Below are 11134 nucleotides of genomic sequence, written 5' to 3'. Positions count from 1 at the left end.
AACTCTTGTGTCTTCAGCGTTTTGTTGTCTTGGGATTAGAAACTGAAACTTTACAACAGAAAGCCTTTTTTTTATTTTATGAACTGGGCCATGGAGTTTGAAATACGTGGGCATCAACCAGGCAGGGAGGGTCAAACGAAACGACGCCACCGGTTGAATTATGGGTAATGTTGTTTTCAGTGGTTTTCAGAGGCTAACTTCATGGAAAAGTGCAACGATAAATCACTGGAATGCTCCTTTAAGATTTTAGTAAATCATAAAACGTGACAGGCTTTGTAATAGAACTACCCAACAGTACACAGAGGAGTTTAGATCAGCTTCACCTCATTTCAACATGAAAGTGACACGTAGATGTTGACGTGTCACTTATTGTAATCCAAATACCTGATCTGACACTCTGACGAGGGCCATATTGTGTATTCCAATACTTTTTGATTCCATTTGTAATCGTAGTAATTGAGTATTTTTATGAAGTCACTTTTTTGGCCACTCCAGCAGAAACCAGCTGTCCACTACGTTGACTTACGATGACCATATGAGTGGATTTGGTGAAATCCAGCAGACACACACACACACACACACACACACAGCAGCATTAGCCTTCATTTGGAGTCGTGTCGCCGTCCGCCTGATGAATCCACAAGCACGTCCAATATTCACTCTCATTTTAGCTCTTTGCCTTTTTCTCCACCAACACCTGAGGGAAATATCAGTCCCTCCAGCTGCTAAATGATCCTCTTCTGTTTACCAGCCAGTCGCCGACTCTCTGTCTGTTTCGTCGTAAGTAGTGCTCAGAGGGTTCATCGCACCTCTCTCTTTTTTTTCTTTTTTTTTTAATGCGGCCGCCTGCTGCTGGAAACGGGGGGAACAACACAGTCACGAATACAATGAGCCGAGAGACTCCATAAAGCCGGGGGGGGGGGGGGGGGGGTAATTCTCTGTGGGGTTCATGCAGTCATTGATGATAATAAAAAATATTGATCGGCAGCAGCTTTAAAGGGATTCTGCACCGTGAGTTAGTGTGAAAACCGACCCGTGTCGGCTGCAGGAACAAGCGCTGCTACATCTGCAGTGAGCTCACTCCACCTTCAGGTCGTTGTTGAACCGTGTGGCGCCTTTCAGAGACGACTTTAGATGTTTAGACACACACACACACACACACACACACACACACACAGCTGCCCTCGACCAAATGTATCCGAGTGTTCACAAGCCAATCAGAGGTTCCATCAAATCATCGCTTATAGCTTTTCCTGGGAATATTCTGGTGCTTTTTTTCATTTTTCATTTACACTTTTAATGCAGGGTGTCGTGCGGTCGGCTCGGACGTTGTTCTGAGGCCTTTTCCTACTTGGTTGACTTTAATTGGCTTCCAGAAAGACTTTGGGAACGTCAACATGGTGGTCGCATGCGATGCATGTGCAAACTGCAACCTACAGAGGTCACCATTGACGTAAATAAAGAGATTGATGAGTGATTTGAGAAGCCGTACGGCGGTGAATGAAGCCAGTCTGTACTTGACAAAGAAGGAGTGCTTAATAATGCTGTAATGCCGTCTCCGTCTCATTTCTTCTCCCGTCAAAGGAATGTGGAGACGTGGAGACGGACATGAGGCAGACTGTGTGACAAACACACATACATGTAGAGATGTGTACTGCCGTTAATACCAGGAAGTGAAATAAGACGAATGTGTGTATTTTACTTGAGTGAATGGCTCTTAGGTGAACTGTTACTCCCTCTGGTGGCCACAGTGGAGATCAGCCACTGATTGTTGCTTCTCACTCAGCTTAGATCATGTCCACAGAATGTGAATTGGAGGTGGTGTATTGTTGATGGTAAAGTCTTTTATTTCCTCATAACCTCTTAACATGACAGATACTATTCAAGGAAATGTCTCCGACTGGGTTCCTAAAGAGGAGACAGACGTAACATCTCGAGTAGATTCACAATAAACATATTAGAGGTATTAAATAGATATTAGGGATGTCTTTCCTAATGTGTGTCTTTATAACGCTGCATTCTAGACACCTTTTAGATCTCACTGTTTGTTTCAAACGCTTAATTGATCAGTAATCGAGTCTCTTACACCTCATTAATATGCCTGTGGAGCTGTTTTTGTCCCTCATAACGACTGTCATTTCCAAACATTGATAAATCATGTACATTATCTTAGCATCGACACTAGCGGGGGTGGGGGGTGGGGGGGGGGGGGGGGGGGGCTGTATTCTCGTGCCCAGCCCTGTGTCCTCACGTAAACCTCTGTTCACGCGCTCTGAAACCAGGTCGATTAATTCTTCTCCAGCCGCAGACGGGACTGAGACTTCACGGAGGGTCTGGGTGAAAAACAAAAAGGTGTTGCGTGGTCGCATTACCTTCCACACATCTATCTCAGGTCTGTGTTCTCGGTGCGTGTGTGTGTGTGTGTGTGTGTGTGTGTGTTCTCGGTGTGCTGCTCGTGGGGACTGCAGAGAACACAACCTTTGGAAGTTCCTGCAGAGGTGAATTACAAAGTGGTCTGAATGATCAACTGGGAGAACGCGCTAATGAGCCCTGCAGTGATACGAGAGCCACGGGAGGAGGCGTGTGTGTGTGTGTGTGTGTGTGTGTGTGTGTGTGTGTGTGTGTGTGTGTGTGTGTGTGTGTGTGTGTGTGTGTGTGTGGATGAGGAAGCATGACAGGCAGTGTGTGAAGTGAACATAACACACCAAACAGCTGGTGATGGTTGCCATGAGAACCAACAGGGGCAGATGGTGCCTGTACGACACTCTCTCTCTCACACACACACACTCACACACACACACACACACACGTTAACTCTGAACGAGGATGTGATTCGTATCACGCTAATGTTTTTCTCTGTGGTTTTTGCGTCTTGTACTCTCTGTGGATTGAGGCGTAGTGATCTAATGTAATCTCACAGGTGATGAGTTCAAACACGAGCGAAGCGAGAGTTTACATTCCAAAGAAAACAATCTGGTGCTTGGGCTCCGTCCATGAGGGCGAGGTTCCCCCGGGGCAACAGGCACACACACTCTCTCACACACACACACACACACACACACACACACACACACACAACCCTAGACCTGATGAGAGTTCCCACAATTTAGTGTTTCAGTTGTTTACAGCAGCTACTTAGGCTCCTCTTGAGGAGAAAATGTGTGAAATCTCAACCGAAAGATATTGCAGAAGCTCCGTGATATTATGAATTTTGTAAGGAAACCTCTTATTATATTGGTACATCTAGCTCCACGTTTCTTTAAGGATAAATCTGGTAATATTTATCTACCAACAATTATTGTCCATGTAGCCAAAGCCTGCTTGTTCCTTGTGTACAAACCTCTATTTATAATTAAAAAAAAACTATTAAAAACACATGAATTCTGAAAGTATTGAGGGTTGGTTTTAGTCTTCACAAGTCTTCAAGTATTTATTAATGAAAGGAAACTCTTTGATCACAGGCTCTCTCGCTAACAATTCAAATACAAATCAGTGTAAACGGGATGATGTAATGTTCAACACAATGGAATACATTGTGTTTGCCAGGTGCTCAGTATTTTGCAAAATGAATAAAAACGGTGATGTAAACAGGAACGTAGCAGATGATGCATACACTGTGTTTCTCCAGAGAGGTAAACAGGACCTTCTCTGACTCTTTAAATGACAGACCATCGCATTAACTGTTTATTTATCCATGGAAGGGTTTTAACAGATACCACTCAGCACCGTCCTGCTTCATGCGACCACCGTGAACAGGGCCTGCAGAGAAGAGAAAAGGTTCCGCTCTTCTCTCACAGATTGACCTCGTCAGTGTGGTGAAGCTGCATCGGTCGATCTTCTTCACCCTCGAATCTGTCAAGACCACTTACGGTTTGTGCATCTTTCTTTATCTTTCTGCGGTACATATCACAGGGCTTTATTTTTTGAGATGATATGCATATTGGTAACTAAGCCGCGGCGTATAAGACCGTTGCGTAATTCTGCGTGCTTTTGATGGGGGGGGGGGGATTTTTTTCTCGAGAGAGAGTCGAGAGCCACGGCTGAGCCTCGGGGCTTTGGCTCCAGAAGTGTGACAATTGATTTGGTCGAATGTACTAGGTCAGACTGTGGAATAGCAGACTCACCGAGGGAAAGACAAACAGCAAGAGAGAGAGAGAGAGAGAGAGAGAGAGAGAGAGACAAAAAAACCCAGAGAGGCACGCAAGGAGAGGACATGAAAAGGTGTCGATTGAACAGAGGATGACAAAAGGTAGAATAGTAAGAATGCAGTCACACGTTCAGCCTTTATTCTTATTTTCTTCTTTGTCCTTCCTGGAGGGAAGTTACCGCGGTGTTTGCATCCTCTCGCTTTGCGCCACGAGTCGAAATTTATTTTCTTTTTCCCTGTTAAAAAACTGCAACCAGAGGACTCACTTCCTTTCCCCCCCCCCACCACCTCCAAGCTGATAATAAGGTTGACTATAGAAATATAAGTATTGGTTATGAGATACAGCAAAGGTGTGTGTGTGTGTGTGTGTGTGTGTGTGTGTGTGTGTGTGTGTGTGTGTGTGTGTGATGAAGCAAAGAGGACAAGGACTGATGGAGAGCCAGAGTTTGTAATTTCAGGCTTTGATGAGTGTGACGCTCGTCCCAGTGTGGGTTGTGTTATTGTGTGTGTGTGTGTGCGTGTGTGTGTGTGTGTGTGCGTGTGTGTGCGTGTGTGTGTGTGTGTGTGTGTGTGTGTGTGTGTGAAGTTGAGTGATGATGTGCAAGTGTTTACGTCTTGTACGCACACATACATACATACATAGAAGACGTATAGTACGACCACTTCTACACATATTCACAATCACACGCTTGCAAAGAAAGACTTTCCATGTGACACACACACACACACACACACACACACCCTCACAGTGGGCTGCCATCTGTTCTCAGCAGTCAAGCTGTCTTGGCGGCCCCTCAGGCCTGGGACGAAATCAATGACTCTCCGTCTTTTTCTCTCATACTCTCTCTCTCACACACCAACAGCCAACAGACTGAGAGGTCGTAATCACTGGCACTAAACTAATAAAGTCACCGCTCCAGAAAAGTGGAAAACATCCCCGAGCATCTCTCCACGATGCGTGCGTAATCCGGGCTTCTAAAATAGCGAATATTGTTTTTGCTCGTACTTATTTTGCACACGTTTTGAAACAACCTGCCCTCCAAACGTTTTAAGGAGCGTCTTTCTTTCTATGATTTCTAAGCAAAGGATGGATTTAACCTCATGAAAGTCATAGAAGGAACATAACAGTTGTGCTCTCTTGTGTGACGTCTCTTTGCAGTAGTTATATTTCCCCTTTTTGTTTTGTTTTTTTGCAGACATACACACGTTTTGATCTGATTTTCCCACAATGGCTCTTCAGTCTTTTGCTCTGGAAGAAGTTCTGTTCCTGTTCTCTCCCTTCGTCATCAACATCACACAACTTCCTCGTGAGATTTACAAGGTGGAATTGTGTTCCCGCAGTTGATTTGTCATTCATTGTTGACAGATTATTAACATTAGATCTATTAACTGTTCACACGACACTATTTTTAGCCCTGGTGTTCTATTCGCAGACAGTTTTTTTTGGAGATCGTCGGCAAAAGCCGCAGATCGGAGGCGAACTGGCGCTCGCTGCCGTGAGCGACGATCTCCTTCTGTGAATTTTCAAAGAGACGTCTAGCAGGGGGGAAATATCTGGACCTGTCAGGGAGTCCAAATCCTGCAGTGTGAAAATAACAAGATAGGGAGGGAAACATCAGCAACTCTGTCTCTGCAGAACAGACCATCCTTGCTGCTTCCTTTTCCTTGGTTTTCTCCTGCAAATTAGCGCATAATCAACTGGCAGCGCTAGCTTCTTACAGACATCCGTCTGGTGTCTTTTCCTGCATCACTTCTCCAGTGTGTTTTTGACTCGTTTGAAGACCATGACAGACCTAGTGAAACGTCAAGAGCAGTGTTAGAGACACACACACACACACACACACACACACACACACACACACGCTCTTGTGATCTTTAACCACGGCGTCTTGCGATTGCCATGAACAATTACGTCTAATTTTGATAATAGCGATGAGTAAGTCGGCTAATTATGAGCAGAGATCCAACAAAACGCTTCAGTTGTCGAGGTCATTTATCACGAAGTGAGTTCTCGGTTGTTTGTGTTACATGAACATACTGCAGACACACACACACACACACACACACACACACACACACAAAAAAAGGCTGGGCGTCATTCATCATTTACCAAACAAATCCCTGTCACAGATTAAAGCACATGAAAGCTTTGACAGCTTTGAGTCAACTCTGATGAAGGAAGAACGAGCGGAAAGAGACGTGTGTGTGTGTGTGTGTGTGTGTGTGTGTGTGTGTGTGTGTGTGTGTGTGTGTGTGTGTGATATCAAAGAGTAAGCCTGAGTGGTTTTGATGTTATTGTCATATAGAAGAGAGTCCCACGCTCTGTATGACACTCTGCATGAACCCAGGGCTTAACACACACACACACACACACACACACTCACACAGGCAATGTAATGCACACACAAGCTCACACGCACTCACAAGCTTCAATGGCTAACAGAGTGTTTTGAAGTGTGTGTTTCTTTGTATTCATGGTGACTCCTGTCGTAAACGACAAAAGGGCTGCGGAGTCGTGACACACGTGATTGATTAGCTGGGCGGATTCCCACAGATCAAAAAAAAAAAAAAGCACCGCTGTGTGAAAAGGGGATTTGATGTAGCGACTCTTAAACGTGTTGATTTTATCTTTAATAATTATATTTGCTCCCTCATAACGCCGTTGTTATCTCCCCATAAAAAGATTAAGAGGCAGAGAGGAGAGGGCGAGAGGGAGAGAGGGAGGAGAAACGTCTGACTGGAGTGATGTTGGTTCTGTGTAACGACACGAGAATCTGTGTTTGCAGAAGCATAACATGTTTTGATCTGGCATTTACACAATCTGTCACCTGTGCACGAGCTGCATGTGGACTTTGGGACGTGTTGATGTTTAGTGAACGACTAAAATGCACATTTTTATTCACGTGTTTCTCTTCCAATGGGAAATAGTTGTTGCTTGTTTTTGCAGCGACGCCGTCTACGTTTCATTATAGCGGTTAGTGACAGCAGAAGAAAACATCGACCGTTTTTAATAAGCTGAATCGACTGAAACACAGTCTTGACATGTAGCGTCAACCATCAGGCAACAGATGCTAAAAAACACCTGGCTAGCTACTTAACTAAAACCAAAGTATAGCTAGTTAGCTGAGGTTGTGGTGAAGTGGGACCTCTGCTCGCAGGAGGCCGCGGACCTCTCGCTCTTTCGTTGTTGTTTGAGCAACGAAGTCACGCTAAGAAAAATCAGCTGGATCCGGCGTACAATGAAAAAGTATTTATAATTCACAAATGCTAAAAGACAATTACAAACTGAATTACACTGTCGACAGTAAGGAATCGCGAAACCGAGTTCAAAGACTCTCCCCCCCTACCGGCCTACAAACGCCAGTTCACAGTAAAGAGGATCGCCAAGAACTGAACAACATCTCTCCGAACAATGTTTTTATACCCAAAAGTCAGTAGTTTACTTTCAAAAGTCCATTATCAGCTTTGTGATTGGCTGGAATCTGATTGTCTCCTCCTGTCCTCGGACAATGCTCTCCATTGGTCTAAGTGATCCGCATAATGTCTGAACAGTGTCCTCTGGTCCGACCTGTCCTCCTCCTCATAAAACAGCATGTACCCGACCCCCATGTTTTCTTAGGGCTGTCTTCATCTACATCTCTGTTTGATCAATACATCTCCTTCCCCCACTGTTCACACCTCACATTCCTGAAGTCGGCTCACCAAACTCATCTCATTACCATACAGTTGTTTTTGGATCTCAAAGGTCTCTCTCTTTCCCTCAAAACATTCAGTAACTGTATTTTATAGTTTGATACATAGAATGATCATACTTTTATGATTTAACACTTTTCCAAACAAACATGTTATAACATTATATCCACCACTAGGAGTGATTATTAAACACACTAACATTGCTTTTTAACATTAAATTCTTCACAGGTACTCGCCAGAAGGATCTAGCAAGGAGTCATGACACTAGACGTTCTAACGTCAATACAAGAATATCGGTATTCAATACCATTATTGATACCACAGAAGAATATCGGTATTCAATGCCATTATTGATACCACAGGGAATAACTGCTGACACATTGTGAGCATGTATTTAAAGATAGATGTAGCATGACAATGACAAACGTCTTTTCTTGGCTAGTAGCAGAGAACAGCAGAATAACTAAAAACATGTTAAAAAGGCAATAAAGAGCAAGTAAACACACACACACACACACACACACACACACACACCGCTGCAGTCGCCACATTGCTCCGCCTCCTCTCACTCACTCGCAGTGTCGTCTACTCGTAACTCGTGGCTTTCGGTTGAATATAACATTTAGCTGGTTTTGTTATTTCATTAGTTAGTTTAGTAGTGCTGTTTTCTCTCCTCCCCTTTTCGTCACAGGGGGCGGGGCTTTTCCCCGCGTTTGCGGCGCAGCAGAGGAACTCGATGGCTGAAAGTCAACCCTGATGTTGTGTTTGGGAGATGCAGTGACTTAAACCTTAAACCTTTGACAGTAGAAGAGCTGATAAGAAGACAAACGTCTGCTAGCCGCTGCGCTAATTTACACAGTGTAGCACCAGAGGCTAATGAATAAGAGAGGAAACACAAAGAAGCACAGACCAAAACAAGAGACAAGATGAACTTAGACCTAACCTTGAAGCAGGACGTTACAGGTGGTCAAGAGGAGATCATGATTCATGTGTAACAGCTGGTTTAATGTGTCTCCTGATATGTACAGAGGTGGATTAAGCAGATATTAATTAAGGGCGCTATAGTGTCCCATCAAACTAACTGTCGGCGGGTGATTTATTTCACATGGTGGATCACGTCGGTGAGTCAGACCTGGACAATATAATGTGAGATCTGTATCACACTAAACTGCCGCGTGTGTGTATGTTGATAACATATTGAAGTTGTTTTGACATTAATGCAGAATGAACAGTGAAATTCTGGACTTTGGGTTGATTTTCTTGGTTGACAATCTGGTTAGATGTCATTGGTTGTTGGGCCCATTGATAATTTGTATAATCCAGACTATTTATTCGGTGAAAATTGCAATGAGAACGAATGACGGTAGAGCAGAGATCCATCAGTAAACGCCCCTCGTTCACCCGCAGAGCCGTGGATGTGTCTGTAATGTGAAGTCAGCCATAAAAAGCGGCCTCATTACAGGCAAACTCCAAAAAATGTGTTCATTCAAATTCATACCCGGGTTTCAAGGACATAAACACACACGGAATGAAATGTCAGCAGTATGGCTGTAACTTCTGGCCTGTAATTCCCCCCCGAAAGGTTATGCATCACATGTTGGAATGAAACCCCGCATGTGTCCCACTTACGACTGTGACAATATCCTTCACGCCGCGTTTAGAGCTATTCTCCCTCCGTGGATCCTTTAATGCGGTTTCTCACAGCCTCCCTCCGTCGCCTTTTTGTAATTCACATAATAACGATTCCCATCATCTAAATCCTCTCTGCCCTTTATGTCATTCTCCGTCTCACTCCCTCTCTCTTGTGCATGTGATGCCCCCCCCCCACACCTCATCTTCCCCATTGTCCTTTTCTCCATCACATATCTCATCCCGTCTATTTCCGTACCGCCGTCATCCTGCTCATTCTCTTTCCTTTCAGTTTCTCCCCATCTTCTCTTTCCTCTGTGCTCTTTGTGTTTTCTATAATCCTCTTTCTGTGCTGTGTTTTTTTTTTTTTTTTTTAATCTCCACTTTTTAAAGAGGCCAGTGGCCGGAGGCCCCTTTTTTTCCGATGGCCCTCGGATAACTCTTTCTTCATGTGTGTGAAGAGACTGTGAGCTGGTGTTTCGAGTGTCTGGGTGTGATATTCTGCTTAAAGAGAGGCTCGCTTTTGTATCACTCCTTTGCCACCATGTCACAGTTTCGCTTCCTATAATAATACATCCAAATTATAATTGACTTGTCACGGTCAAGGCAACATCTCTCGCCCAGATGTTCCTCTTGTGTTGCACACCTGCTCCTCATCCTGTATCTTCCTCTCAGCCTCTTTTATTCTCCTTCTACTGGAATGCAGACTTTTATTTAGTCGTTTTCTCCCCCTTAAGGCCGAACAGATACAGATATCTACTAATGGCATCCAGAATGTAATAGTGATCATAATCTGCAGACGGACATATGGATTGTCTTTAAAGCTAAATTAGATGATATCTACCTTTTCTTTGCTTGAAAAAACCTTTTACCACCTGTGTTCAAAATAGGAGTAGTACTATTCTATAGAAACACAGATCTATTAGAGTATTCAGCAATGTATTTTTATGTTTTATTTATCTGGACCGTTACGCCTCATTTTCTTCAGTTGGGTGAAAGACGACCTAAAACATAATCTTCATTTGTGCGACTCTCTACCTCCACACAGTTGGAAATGTTGTGTTTCGATCAACTCAGTTTAGCCTCCCACTGATCCGCTGATGGAGATAAACCCAGATATTTACTCCCAGCGTGCTTTTCGTGGATGCACTGCAGTCGAAAAATGGTTTGGCACAATAATCCATACAGTTTGGAGACATTTCCTCTGCTTCTCTTAATTTAATAGTAATAGTTTCACTATCACCAAGAGTAATGTCTTAAGTGTGTAAATGCTCATAATATATTTTAGCTATAAACACTGTGGTAGAGACCTGTCAATCACAAGGTAGCCCCGCCCCTACAGCATCCCCTGCTTTATGGTCTGTTTGACTCTAAATGGAGCATAATGTACTAAATGAACATCATGCTGTGTTGAAGAAGACTGTAAACTAGAGATTGAGACCATAAACTCATGTTTACAATGTTTACTGAGGGAATAAATCAAGAGAGAAGTAGAGTCATTTTAGACTAGACTTCTATACGACCAGAGGAGTCGCCCCCTGATGGACATTAGAAAGAATGCAAGCTAATCTGCAAATTATATTCCCCACAAAAATGTATTTTTTGACCTTGGCACAACACCTTTAAAGCCATTTTATGAATGAATGTGTCGTGTGTTATCTTGTC

The sequence above is a fragment of the Cebidichthys violaceus genome, unplaced genomic scaffold (assembly GCF_023349555.1).
Source record: "Cebidichthys violaceus isolate CVI_PGR_0920_01 unplaced genomic scaffold, fCebVio1.0.p SCAF_124, whole genome shotgun sequence".
Lineage (NCBI taxonomy): Eukaryota > Metazoa > Chordata > Actinopteri > Perciformes > Stichaeidae > Cebidichthys > Cebidichthys violaceus.
The sequence above is the reverse complement of the archived record's forward strand: the minus strand, read 5'-3'. Positions refer to the sequence as shown.